Source organism: Erithacus rubecula, assembly GCF_903797595.1.
Source record: "Erithacus rubecula genome assembly, chromosome: 5".
NCBI lineage: Eukaryota > Metazoa > Chordata > Aves > Passeriformes > Muscicapidae > Erithacus > Erithacus rubecula.
The window spans coordinates 44592124-44606390 of NC_136687.1; the positions used below are offsets into that span (position 1 = coordinate 44592124).

At 37.8% G+C, this 14267-nt stretch overlaps 1 long non-coding RNA gene across 1 annotated transcript in view; it reads right to left on the reverse strand.

Moving 5' to 3' along the window:
• The window catches only part of LOC306802342, a 42177-nt gene extending 36672 nt beyond the window's left edge, over positions 1-5505 (reverse strand). Inside the window, exon 1 of the long non-coding RNA XR_013774341.1 lies at positions 5324-5505. This is a non-coding gene — a long non-coding RNA (uncharacterized lncRNA). The remainder of the gene's footprint in view (positions 1-5323) is intronic.
• Positions 5506-14267: the final 8762 nt, after the last annotated feature.

The window sequence follows — 14267 nt, forward strand, 5'->3', positions numbered from 1 at the left end:
TGAAGTAACATATGTATGGTTTTGCACGATGAAGAATATTGCTTTAAGATGCTTGCAGCTTTATCAGGAACACTGAAGCCATGACAGACACTACAGAGCCAATGAAAAATTGCTTGGTCATTTCTGATTTGTTAAAAATGTCCAAGGAGTAGCTGCCCCAGCAGACTGGGCAAGATCAGGTGTCATCTGTCTACACCACTCTTCACTTTATGCTGGATCAGGTATCGTCTGTGCTACTGCAGCTGGCAACAACGAGGCTTGGGCTGGTAGCAACAGCACAGCTTGTGCTGCGCCTGGCGCTCAACACTGCACAACTGAGCACACACACTGATCCAGCCCTAATTAGTATTAGCAGAGATCTGGCAGGAAGGATTGTTAAATCACAAACTAAATCTGCAGCTTCAAGTTGCTCTTTTACAGGTAAACAGGCATTCAAGAGCTCTGTCTTCCAACTTTAGCCCAGCCCAGTCAGAGCTAACTAGTCTCTGGAAGTTATCTTTGTCAAAAGTCAAAATATTACATACATATTGTGTGTGTTTTACAGTTCTGGGCACTTCAGAAACCTAGACAGGAACCTACAAATGGCTAACAGCACAAGTGCAAGTTGTTCCCAACAAAGTCATGCTTTAAGCCAGTTTCAACAGCACTTGCAGATAGACATCCTGTAATTGACTGTCATCCTGTCTTTTTGGGGTCCCACAAAATGCACTGGAATATACAGAACAAATAATTAAAATCAAATGAGATTTATTCCACACATTGTATATTCATTCTGAGCACTCTTTCCCACAAGCGGGGGAAATCAAGCGAGCAAAAAGAAACTAGAAGGTTATCTTGTGTAAGCTCCAAAACATTAGTAAGTCCAAATAATTATATAGTCACTAGCATATGAAAACTAATTTGCTCATTAAAAGCCTGGGCTTATACTCCCTTACAGAGACCATGAATCACAGCAGTCATGAGAACCTGTTCCCTTAGTTTCTTAGGGCTTTCCACTAAAACCCATGAAGAAAACAGAATATTGTGTCCACCATACAATCTGCACACACACAACTCCCATGTCAGGAACAGAGCGGGAAATGTTAAAGGCACAAAAGGAAGAAAACAGCCAAAGTGTATGTTCAGGAGAGATGACTAGGATGTCAATCTCTTTTTTTATAAAGAAATAATCCAATGACTACTAGAAAGTGCAACAGACACTATCTCCATGGAGCTCCTCCACTCCATACTAGGCTTAACATTTGTTCCTCGCATAGCTCTCCAGACCATGTAACTCTGTGGAGCTGTTCTGGTGGAGCTTCCTGCAAATACCCCGTGAAATGCAGTTTCTCACTGCAGAAGGAGGCCCATGAGGAAAATGCTAGTCAGCATCAAATTCTTTCCACAGGCTATGGACATGTAGTAATTCAGCCCTTTTCCTCCCTAGTCCAAGGCCTCAGATTTCCCTAAGCTCTGTTTGGACCCCACAGACAGCAAAAAATTATGTTTCTGAAGAGACTGAATATGAGGGTTAGGGAATATCCTAGCATAAAGGTTTCTAGCTTTGCAAATCTCATTGAGCTACATGTGTTGTCTAAATAGCACATTGAGAAATAAAATTTAAATTCAAATCCATGTGACTTTTCTGGCACACTTTCAGTATTGAAATATTTATTTTTGACCCCATAAAATGTGTCAAGTATGAACTGTTGGGCTTCAAAGCAATGTAATAACACCATGAATTGCATGCTCAGCTTCAGTAAATACTAAATCATAATTACAGCCTACGCTTTACCCAGTTTCAAAGTAGTTACCAAGTAAGAAGACAGTCATTACATTTCATTCGGTGAGAAGAGTACATTCCAAATGAGGTGTCTTTAAAGAAACAAGACAACTTGCACTGACAACATTTATTCTTTGTACTATGCAAAGCTCTCCTGATTCATCACCTTTTCATCTGTTGCAGCCATGTTACTGCTCTACATCTGTTTGTATCTTAAATCAAAGCCCTACTGCAAACTCCCACCAGTTATGTGCCGTTGGTAAAGTACAAGTACCATTCCAAAACAGTTTACTGAAAGAAGATCTAGGAACTACTGAAGCATTAGAGTATAAAAATTCCACAATTGTATTTTCTGTCTTAATTGCTATTTCCTTAACTCTGGTTATTTCTTTTAATCTGTTACGTTTAATACTTTGTTTATTTGTTTAAGGCACTTCTGATCAGAAAGGTGCAAGAGCAGTGCATTTTTTAATGCAGAGAGACAGTTTAAAGTATTACTCCATTCTGGAGGGGAACAACTGAAGTTCAGAACACTAGCCTTATTCATATCTTTTTTTTGAACCCTGGCTTTCTTCCCCATATGCTTAGGCCTGCCCCAGGCATCATGCAAAAATCCTGTAAGCACACACCTGTCAGTCATCAGGAGCATGTCAATCACAAGCTGCAGCAAAGGTAGAAATTAACAAGTAAAACAATTTTTATCTTCTAATAAGGAAAAAAAAGCTAGATGGCTCTTTGTGGAACAGGACAATGCTGCCAACAGATGTACTGAACAACATCTAAGTTTTGGAGGATGGAAGAATTTCACTGTCATTCAGTTTTTAGGTCTTTAATCATTACTTTTGGCACATGTAATGAGGTTTTTGACAACTAAAACACTAAAAAAGTACATATACATATGTACCTAGTGATATGTAAAGATATTTCCCCAAGAAGAACAATAGGGAACACATGGTCCCAGACCAGAGTACTTAATATTATCAGCACATAAGGGGTTTCTGAAGATACAGTCAGTATTTTTATGTCACAGAGTTACAATGCCTTGACCCAAGAGCTTTCCTGAAGAATTATCTCACTGTGCTTGAATTTAAGTTACTCCGGAAGAAAGAGAGAACTGTCTTATTTTAACCAGTTCAGTCCATACCTCTGAGATACAAACAACAGAGCAATTTCCACATTTTCCCCAAACACAAGAAAGACCACATGTGCTAGTAGACCAGAACAGGGAATTTTTTTTTTCATTGAAGGACTGCTAACAGTTCCATGATAACCAGAAAAGCTCCATGAGTCTCACAGAATAGACTTCATAGATCTCTAGGTAACATTTCCATATCAAAAAAGCCAGAAGGTTGCAAAATTGGAGCCCCGCAACAAATGAATATGTACTTGTTGATGTATGGTTAATGCTTTACACAGTAAAAATAAACGAAGCCAATGAATGTTTTACAAGCGTGATGTTAGTATTCTGCAAAGGATATTTCTCCATTAGAAAACCCTGATACTTAAAATGGATTCAGTGGGACTAATAAATTGGTCCAGTAGGTGTTAATCAATAATATAAATGAATAACCAATGAAAAACTGCCACTACCATGCCAAAGGGGAAATCATCCAAGAATGAAATCGGTGCAATAATACAAGTGCATTGTATCTATCAACTAATACATGTAAAGCATACTGGATAGAGACCAATTCCCAGTACAAAACTCTGTGCTCCTTTAGACAATTTCAAAATACTTAATTTTACAAGTGATTTTTTATAGGATAGATTTTTGTTCTACTTGTAAGCATTGACATGTTCAATTCAAAGATTAACATATGCTGCACTTGTGCACTGGATATTTTGTTTAAATTTTGTATTATTTTTTCCCCCCCCACACACGTTTAATTATTCTTGCAGACAGCTTTTTGCCAGAGCTCTGAACCCTAGAGGAAAATCCCTGGAGATTTACATGAAAAAAGCTGGCGTTCCCTCTTATTTGCCTATTGAACACACGCACAGTGACAGATTGTTTGGATGGGCAAAGCCTGTCCTGTTTTAACATCTGAAACATCTGTCCAAGATCCTCAGACAGTCTGCATGCATTTACAAAGCTCTGACTTTCTCAGGTTTATAATACCAGTTTTTCAGTGCTTACAGCACTGCCCACAGCTCCTGCAAGAGCTGAACTTGCCGATTTTTGCCACTCAAAATTCCCTCTCAGGCACACATCACTAATCTCCCAAGTTCATTTGGCTTTTATTTGTTTGAGACTTTTGGCAAAAACCCACAGAACACCTGGCACAATTTTTTATATTTAAAATTAAACCAGACACAAAATCTATATATGAAATTTTTGAAGTTATTGGAATTACTTCCTTTGATGACAGAGGAAGCTGAACTACATCTTTCATTTCCTAACAGGGACAAATGAACTAACACCTTTTAGGATTATTTTTCTCCCTTGTATAAAACCTTTCCCCACTGACACCAATCAACCACTGGCTCTTCTGGTCAATTCCATCCCCACAACCTCTCATCCAGCAATACTAAAAGAGTGGCTACCGTAAAACTGGCAGCAGGAATTTTAACTCAAGATTTGCAATACTGATGCTGAATATTTGTATTATTATCAAAAGACAGGTCAAAAATGCCTAAAATGTCTAGAAAAAAATTTACATCTTGCAAGGCATGTGAACATCAATATTAGAAAGTTTTATCTTCCATGAAGCCCCAATGGCTACTTTTTGCCAACACTGGGACGATAAAAGCTGGATTTAGTAAACTTGATGTTTTAAAACCTTACAGAGCAGTGTTATACCATGAGTTGTCAAAATTCATGCTTGTCTTGGAAAATGTTGAGATGCAGCTTGTCAGAAAGGAGACTGCTGGTACACAAAGCCCCAAAGCAGCCTCATGTCCGAAGCTGCTAACCTTTCCATGAGGGACTAATATCCTTCAAAGCAGCACTGCAGTTTTACAGGTACTGATAGGCAGTGCTAATCTCAGCACCACAACACCGTATCACCGCTCAACCCAGCCAATGCTCAAATCTCAGATGGATCTTTTCAGAGAAGTTGTGCCTTTACTGTTCATTCTAGCATTACCTCTCTACACAGGGGATCTGAAGGCTCCTCTGTCTTGTATTAACACCTTCTTAAATCCCATATTCCTTTGAATCAAATAGGTATCTAAAAATCAGAAGGCAGATAATAAAAGACAAAACAATAGAAACAAATTAACACCTTATGCTTCTGAACTAGGTATACCAAGGAGTTGATATAAAGGCCCCCCCACTCTAACTCTCTTTTGTATTATTTCCCACTCTTCAGCACGTGAAATTAGATGGCAAAATCCCCACTGGAGAGAGTTTGGCCCCAGCTCTAAGCTGTCTTTTTATTGTGCCTCCTCAGAGGAAAAATATTGAAGCAGCAGCAGTTCTATATCATTTTCACATTTTCTCTCCTTTATCCCTGGGCTAGTCTCATGCACAATTGTTCACACCTAGCCTCATATGGACTCAGAGTTCTCTTCCTGGCAGCCAGGAGTTCCCAGCACGTTGAAATGTTACAGCCTACTCACTTTTGCTCAAGAAAGGGTGCTTACACTGAACAGGAAAGCAGAAGCCTTTTCAGGCAGCAGAAGTGCCATCCTGGTGACCTTCTGTCAACAGAGGAGTCTTTCAGCCATGAGTTAAGCCAACATTACAGCTACTTTACACTACCAGGTAACTGAGCTGAAGACCTGTCTGCCCATCTTGTGTGCAGTCTAGAGGGAAAAAAAGAAAAAAAGGAAAGTAAGGGAAAAAAAGGGGGGAAAGGAATAATAACAATAAATAGGAGGCTTTTGACAGGCAGCACAATCAGAGCATGTTTTGTCAGTAACGCCATGTAAATCTAGCAATAGATGTGATATGTTGACAGATGTAATAATGTGCAGCAGGAGCACAAGTGTGTCTAGCCCTCCCACAGGTATCCAGCAAGCTTTTCATACTCAGATCTGCAGTGACTGGACACATGTGGCAGGTGCAGGATGTTTTAAGATTGTTCCCACATCCCTGCTGCTCACAGTGGTTTGCTGGCTTTTTTTTCAGGCGTTCAGCAGACTCAGTGAGCCCTTCTAGGCTTGGAATTGATAGCTGCCAGACCCCATACAAGAAGATGCTCATTAGAATTGATACTAAGAGAACATCACCACTCCATTCTTTTTTTAAATTCTGTTCTTTTCCCATCTCTGGATTAAGGAACAAAATTTAAAGCACTTTTATAAAAAAAAAAAAAACATTGGTTTTTATGGCTTCAAAACAAAACATAGAGTAACACACTCACAGGACACTTGAAATGGTGGATAAAATTCTCCAAGTCAGTAAAAGACATTTAAGTATTATAGAGGCTAAAAAAAGGTATTATATTTAATACTACCCTTTAATTCAACTCAAGGTTTAGGATTTTTTTTTTTTTTTAAATCAGCACTGCAGAGAACTGCCCCCATTCCCACCAAAAGTGATTGTTATAGCTCCCATGTCAACAGCTATTTTACTAAAAAATTGACTTGTGACAAAGTATGCAATAGAGTCTCAGTACATTAGATAACAAAAAAAAGGTAGAATATTCTGATCTATGTATACCTGCCAGACTCATATCTATCAATCTGCTACTAAACTTGCAGATGATATCCAAGTAAACACACTGTTTCTAGCCAGCTGTTGTAATTTTTAATAAAATCCCTCTACATCCAAGAAATTTCAACCTATTCTTCAACAAATAGACATTGATTATTTTCTTCAGATATTAATTTCAGATTTTATGTTAATTTTGGAGGTAAAAATTTATATTTCAGTTGAACTGACATACTTAGCTACTCATATGGCACTATAAAACAGAGCCAAGTAGTGGTGGCTTTTTAATATGCATTTTACAAATGCTCACTGCAAAATTCCTGTTTCTTCTAGAAAAAACATGCACAGTCTTGCTTCAGCTTCTTTTTAGCAAATCTTTGACTCCAATTCAAGTTATTTTGCTCAGCCACATACTATATCTCAAAAACTGCAGTAGTAAATTTGATTAGTGTTAATTCTGGCCTTCTATAAAACTTCAAAGACTTCAGTGGCTTAGGCCTATTCAGAAATATTTTCAGATGTTTTTAAAAAATATATCATAATGTTATGACTTGCAGAATGATTTCCTGCAGTTATTTAGAGATGCCTAAATAAGTGATAAGAAATTATCAGTTTGTATCCTTCAGGAAATGAAACAATTCACAAACAGAATAAAGAAGTCTTGCCAGCACCTCCAGGTATCCCCATATATAGTATCCCCATTATTCACCATTTGAGCCTACAGCAGATAAATAACAGACTATGAATTCAAACATCTAAACAATCCAACAAGTACCTTTCTTGGGATCCCCTTATAAATATGATTCACATTCTGGGTTTTTGGCGGAGCAATTAGACATAACATTACCACCACCAGCACCACCCTGCTGCCATTTTTGCTAATTAATATGACTTCATTTATGAAGTCATTTAAATTAATAAATGAAGCCCATCCATTATTTGAGATATACTCCATGCTTTCTATACTTGAATCTATGTACCTCTCTGGATAGATATTTTTCTGAAGTGATCAACCACACATAGCTTCTTCCAAAAGCTCTCACATATCTAACTGCAATATCCATTGGGCTTCTGCCACTTTTGCAAGCCTTTCCCATCATTTTTATCTGACACTTGCTGTTCAGGTTTCAGCATCACCTGATCTGCAGTTTTCCCCAGACAATTCTACCCACCAAAAGAAAGAAGAAAAAAAAAGAAAAGAAGAAAAAAGAAACAAAAAAGCAGAGGAAAGCAGGTGTGAAACAATTCATCGGCCCAGTAGTCAACAAGATTATTTACATCTGAAACCTATTAAACTGGTAAAGTCAAAAAGGATCAGGAACTCCTAAAATGTGCATATAAAAGATAATTAAATATACAAATTTTGGCCTTTAAATAAATGGATTTTTTTGTATAAACTTGATATGGTAAGTATTACAAGGTCAATAACATTTTTATTGTTAAAAAGGGAGAAAAAATTAACAAGGGAGTTTTTAAATTCAGGGTTTTTATATTCAGTATATACATGAATATACACACCCATTGAGAGTTACCAATTTTCCCCCTCCTTTCTACTCACTTGCTAACCCCCCCACAGACAGGTTGGTAACACCTTCAGCCAGTTTGCATTTTTTGAAATTTGGTTTGCTGGGAGAAGTAACAATATAACTAACTGTCCTTACAATTTCTACCTAATTTGGTGAGTGATTATGCACCAACAAGAATGATGGCAATGTCGATCTCTTCAGTGGATTATGTTATCACTACAATAATTTACACTGCTAAATTTATGTGTGGTTCAACTCACACTTCACTTAAATATTCAACTAATGAGAGTTTTCCCCTGTAACAGCAGCCTTTCCAGATCACAGGAAATCTCTGCAACCACTATTTAACTCAACAGTAGCCTTAATGATTGAGGGTTTTAACTACCGATATTATCCCAACTTCCCAACTAAAGAGAAATGAAAATAAAATGAAATTTGGACATGAATTGATACCCCATATTTTCCCCCCAACCAAGTCCCCCACAGCACATACACATTGAACTGAACTTTGCACTGAAAAGTAAGGTTCATACAATGACACTTTTTAATTAAGTCTGTAGTGAGAGCATCTGTCTGAAAATAGATACTGAACATCCCACCACAGCCAGAAACATTTGTGTCTACATTTAGTGCACAGTCTGTGTCACACTCTGTGGTGGTACAACCCCAGCCACCCTGCCTTGGCCACACTGTGATTCTCTGAGCTACTTAAGACACTGATTTCTGACACTCCTTGAGGGTGCAGACCAATGAGATTATTTAGCTGGTTCAGTCACATTACCAAGTTCATGCTCAGAGAACTGGGGCAGGTAATATGCCCTTCATTCTATATCATTTTTAGCAAGCAAAGGGAAGCATTTTAACATCTTTTCTGAAAAAAAATATTGCCCACATTATAGAGAAAACAGATTAACCCTCAGAAATAGTACATCTAGTACTGCTTGAAGTCAAATTTGAAAAGAAAAAAACCTTTTACTGCTCTATATGACAGAATTCTGGTCCCTACAAGACATCCAAGCAACATAGGATTGACCCCTAAAAGCCAGCATGACATTCTGACAGTGATGCATTGCTGTTCCTTATGTCAAGGGAGTGCACATCAGCAGCTGGCTGATGCAGGAATTGGACACACATCCTTTTGCTGGAATACAACCTCCCTACAGGCCTTGCCTTCATTCCATCCTGTCAGGAGAATTTCTTCCACTGCACCCAAACATATTGCAAGTGTTTTGCCTGTTTGATGAAACAGCAACTCTTCATTTGTTTCCTCCCAGAGTGCAAAATGCAGCCCCAGGGAATCTTCTTTGCACATCAAGCATTCATATATGAAAATGTAATTTAAGGCAACTACTTAAATAACAAGCAAAGCTACAAGACTCTCTGTTAATAGAATGTGGTTTGTAAAAAGCTGACCTAACCTTATAGGACACTTTCCACTTCAAATATGCAGAATCAAGATTCCATGTAGAATTTTCTCATAAATTTAGTTTGATATGTTTCAAATACATAGTTTATGACAGCTCTGTTATGAGAATGAAAAAAGCACTTTAAAGTGTTGTTGAATATTGGAATGTAAATCTCAGAGCTCCTTATCTTATGAAGTAAGTCTTTTTTGTGCATAAAACACAGTTCAAGTATTTCTTAGAAAACGGATGACAAATCCAGGTGTAATCTTTGGACAAAGTTATTTCAGATGCCTAATGCCTATAAAATTATAGCTGTGCCTGGTCCTAAATTTTCAGTAGATCCATTATAAAAACAGTTTTCAGGGTCTTATAATTCAATCACAAAAATTTGGTTCAGGATGCAGCTTGGAAGGATGTTTCGACCAGAATATACAAGCAAGTGCCCACATATACAGGAGAGTGCATTTTCCTCTGGGCATAGGGTCCAGGCTCTCTCCCTACAAAGATTATATTTGCGTTTACAAAGTTCATATTTGTATCATTCATATACGTGAGATCAGTTTCAAGAGAATAGCAAACAACCTGCATTTTACCTACCTCCCCTGAAAGTCTGCACTGAGCAACTCATGAACAAAAGCCTTTGCTTCTTGCAATAAAGTGAAAGGCATGTACAAACTCAAAGAATATTTTAATATGTTTAAAGGGGTAAAAATTAAAATGAGCTCTTTAAAAAACCTACCCCCCAAAAAAAAACCCCAAAGTCTGTTTCTAAGAGACATTTTCCTGATATGTAATACTACTTTAAAGTTAAAATAAGAACCAATCAGCTACTGTACTAAATTCCCCAAATTACTATTTTTTAAACTTGATCTAGAAAAGAATAAGAGGACAGGCCACCCTGATGAGGCTTTCCTGCTGGGCTTGGGCAAAGGAATAACGTAAATTGAGAAGCCGGATCTGATCCTAAAAACTCTTTTCAACAACATGAGACTCTGGCAAGAGCAAAGGGAGAGGCTGACTGGTTATTTTAGCCAATGCACATGTGCTACTGCCTGCAGTTCACAGCTGCTGAATTAGGCAGTGGGAGCAAAAAGACACAGGGGCAGGCATCTTTGAGCAGAAAAAGATACATGCAGCAACGTTTGGACTCATATTTCAAATGCACCAGTGTCCAGCAGCTCTCCAATCCAGCATCACAGCAACAGGCACTACTTTACTTTCATTGTGCCCAGCCACAAATTAAACAACAGAGAAGCATTTGCCCACTCCACAATATGGCACCCTAAGAGACTGCCAGCTAGATTGGGATTAGGGTTTCACTGGCTCTGGAAGTCTAGGAGGAAGAGAATCAGCCGTGGTTGAGAGGAGCATGGGTACCCAAAAACAGTCATGCTCATTCCTGCTCCATTGTATGTTTTAAGCACAATGAAAAGCCACCTTCCAGAGATTAGACCCATGGCATAGCAGAGAGAAGGCTAATCTTTCCCACACCCCACCATTCAGGGTTTACAACATAACTGAAGAGATAAAATGCATGCAAGTGTGACCAAAAGAATCCACAAAGAAAAGAAATAGCAGGGATAATTATAAAAGCCCACATGTAATCTGACTATAGGAACAACTCAAGTTGCAAATCATATTAAAATCAGCAGGAGACCAGGAGGAGAAGGGAGGGCTCAGCTCAGCTATTTGGTCTTGTTTAACTTTTGCCAGTTTCAAGTGCCCTTTACAGACATCCATCTTTCCTTTACAACAGCCCATTTCTATTATTTTTGTGGTTCTGAAGAGGAGCAGGGGGTCTGCCAAGAAGATTCCTGCTCATTGCTGTGTGTCAAACACAAGTCATAAACCAAATTATCTTTTTCCACTGTTTCTGGATCTGTAGTCTAAACAGCAACAGTCCCCCCAATTATAATGTACACATACCTCAACCCTCACCTCAACAACAATCACATATAACATGAGTTGTCTGTCCTTCTGTCTCTGCCAGGAGGCTTCCATGACCTGAGATGTACTTGGGACATTGCCAGGTGGATCATCTCCTACCCTTTTATTTGCAGCTAGCAAAGGTATTTTAATAGAATGTACAGACTCTTTACTATTCACAGTTGGCATTTAGATCCCTGCCTTCATGAGCTGTGTATCAACAGCCAGGCATCAACTCATCAAAGAGCTGCTAGCCTTTTTCAGAAATCAGCATGTTGTCACAGAAGGATAAAAAAATAAGAATGTCTAACTGAAATAGCAACTCTAAATTTTACTATTCAGAACTAGATGCAAATCTAAACCAAAACAGTGACTGAACTGTCTACAGTCAAGTCAAGTAATGACAGCCCCAGGTTTTGCTATAGTAGGTTGTTTGGCAGGGTTTTGAGGGCTTTGTTTGGGGTTCTTCTGGGAGGTGGGGTGTGTTAATTTTTAGTAATATAATCAAAATGCTTCTTTTACAATTGAGAACCATTTAAAACCTAGTTGGCAGTCAAGATTCCTTTCATTTCAATAGATAGCTATCCAAGTTCTGCTTTCTCTCTTACTCTCCCAGGTCCTTTTCATCATCACATTATTATGCTGTATCAGTTAACATAAATAATGCCACGGCAGCTAAGTCTCCAGTAATTTATCATACATCTCACTAATGAGAAAATTAAGATAAACTGACATATTTTACTAAGAACAAATTTAAGATACCATCTCAGTTGTTTTATACACTTAAATGCATGTTTTACATGAAAAAGCCTATCCCAATGCTGTACAAGTGTACTGCACCAGACCCATGTGTCTACAGGACCTGTAGTTACTGTGTACTGCATCTAATCCAGCATGTAGAAAGGCTTATGTGCCTGAAAGTTTGTCTGTTTTATCCTCCCCATCCCAACTCAGACATCTGACCGGCAGGAAAGGCACATTTATTTGGGAGAAGCAAAATACTGCATGTAATCAAGTCTAATGAGCAGCTCTGCTTCTCCTACTTTTCTTTTAACACCTGCATTTTTTAAGGTGTGAATTTCTTTCTTTAATTGAAAAATGCCTCTCTGTTGCAAAAGCAACAGTCTGTAGATCTCTACATTTCTTGAAGTATCCTCTGCACCTTCCCCATTAACTAACCACAATTAATCAATACTCAATTTACAACTTACTTTTTTTTTTTTTTTCAGACAAGCATGGATACTTCACTTCTGCACTTCACTGTAGCAGCTGAGTAAAACGCAGGAACATACTGCATCTATAGAGTCTTACGAATCTTCAGAAATGGAAGTAAAGTCATGACAGGCCATGCTCAAAGACCACACTACCTGAATATGGATTTATCCTTTGTGTGATTAAATACAGCAGAACTTACAAAAGCAACAAAGGAAGTGAGATCAAAGAAAGCATGGAAGTACAGAAAAGTATTAGTAAGTCACAAAGAGCATGGGGTTCAAATAGAATAAGCACCAGCAACAAACTAACCACAGAAATATGGCACCCTTAGAGGAATCATTGCATCACCTTCATGTTAAAAACCAAGCCTGAACACAAATATACGTGCTCCCACCAAAGATAGCCTAGGAAGAGCTCCATGAAGACAAACTATTCAAGGTCATTCCACTTTGAGCAGCAAAATAACCACTGTTATTCTGAAACTTCATGCTGTATTTTAAAATAAAAAATATTTTCTTCTGTGGTACAGGGTTATGAACCATTTGTCTTCAAGTTTCAAATTATGAAAGTCTGAAGAAAGAAATAGCCTTAAAAACTATGGACAAAGATGCTCAGGACAGAACATGTGCTGGCTTCACTGATCAAGAAGAGCCTCAAGATGTTCTGTGACAGGAAGCATGGAAGTCCAAATATCAAGATTATCCAAAGCTCTCAATTCCATGCTTTGCAAACTACAAACAATAAGGTTTCTACTACAAATACTTAGATATTCTTTTGGTATATTTTCACTTGAGACTGCTGCATGCACAACCAATTCCACCATTACAATTCATGTAGGTCAAATATCACAGTTAAATCTGCTCTATCCACAGCATTTCAAGTACTCACCAGTCATTTGCTTTTGAGTGTACACATAGCATGCACACATGTGTAAATATATATTTCTATGTTTTTATGTTGTGCTCAGTGTCTGATAGGAATACTATACTTGGAAACAAGTATTTACACCACAGTGCCTACTAAAACTAAGACTTGATAACTGGCTTCTAGGTAGCATTTAGATAGCTTATAATAAAGTCAAGTACTCAGTTTTATACTCAAGTCCACAGAAAAAATTTAACAACTCAAATTTAAGATATCTTAAGTTCTAAAGAAACTTGAACAGGATAAGTAAGCCATAACAGTCAGCAAAACTGGAGTATTCCTGAAACTTCAATCTTTATCCAAAAAGCAACAGTTTAGTAGAAGGTGTTTTTAATATAGTCAGTACATATTCTCCTAACATACTAAGGTACATATACACAGATGTATAGAACACCAAAGATGAAACTATTTAGGGCTAAATGCAGAGGTAACAAGGGCTTAAACTCTGTAGTTAGGCCAAAATCCATTTTATTTGTAGTATATTCTATGAGAAAAAAATCAAAATTCAAACCCAGAAACATTTTTCAAGTAAGGCCACAACATTTTTTTTTTAAATACTCCCAGTGTTCTTGGCTGCAGAATCTCTTCTGGCCAGAAGACAGACTAAAAGCAAACCAGAAAAGCCAATTATAAATATGCCTGCTATGATACCAGATTAAAGGGACTGCATTCTTTTGTTGGGAATTACCTCTAGCTGCATGCATTCTCATTTGGTTTTTGGCTTGAGTACCTCCATTTGCCTGCACTGCAAACCCTTTTTTTTCATTCAGCAATCTTAACACATTTTAAGCAGATGTATTGTCAAATGTATTACATGCCAATCTGTTTATCATTAAAATGAAAAATCAATATGTCCGATTTAAGCGTAAACAGGAGTTGAATGTTCAAGCTGTCATTGAAGATTACATATA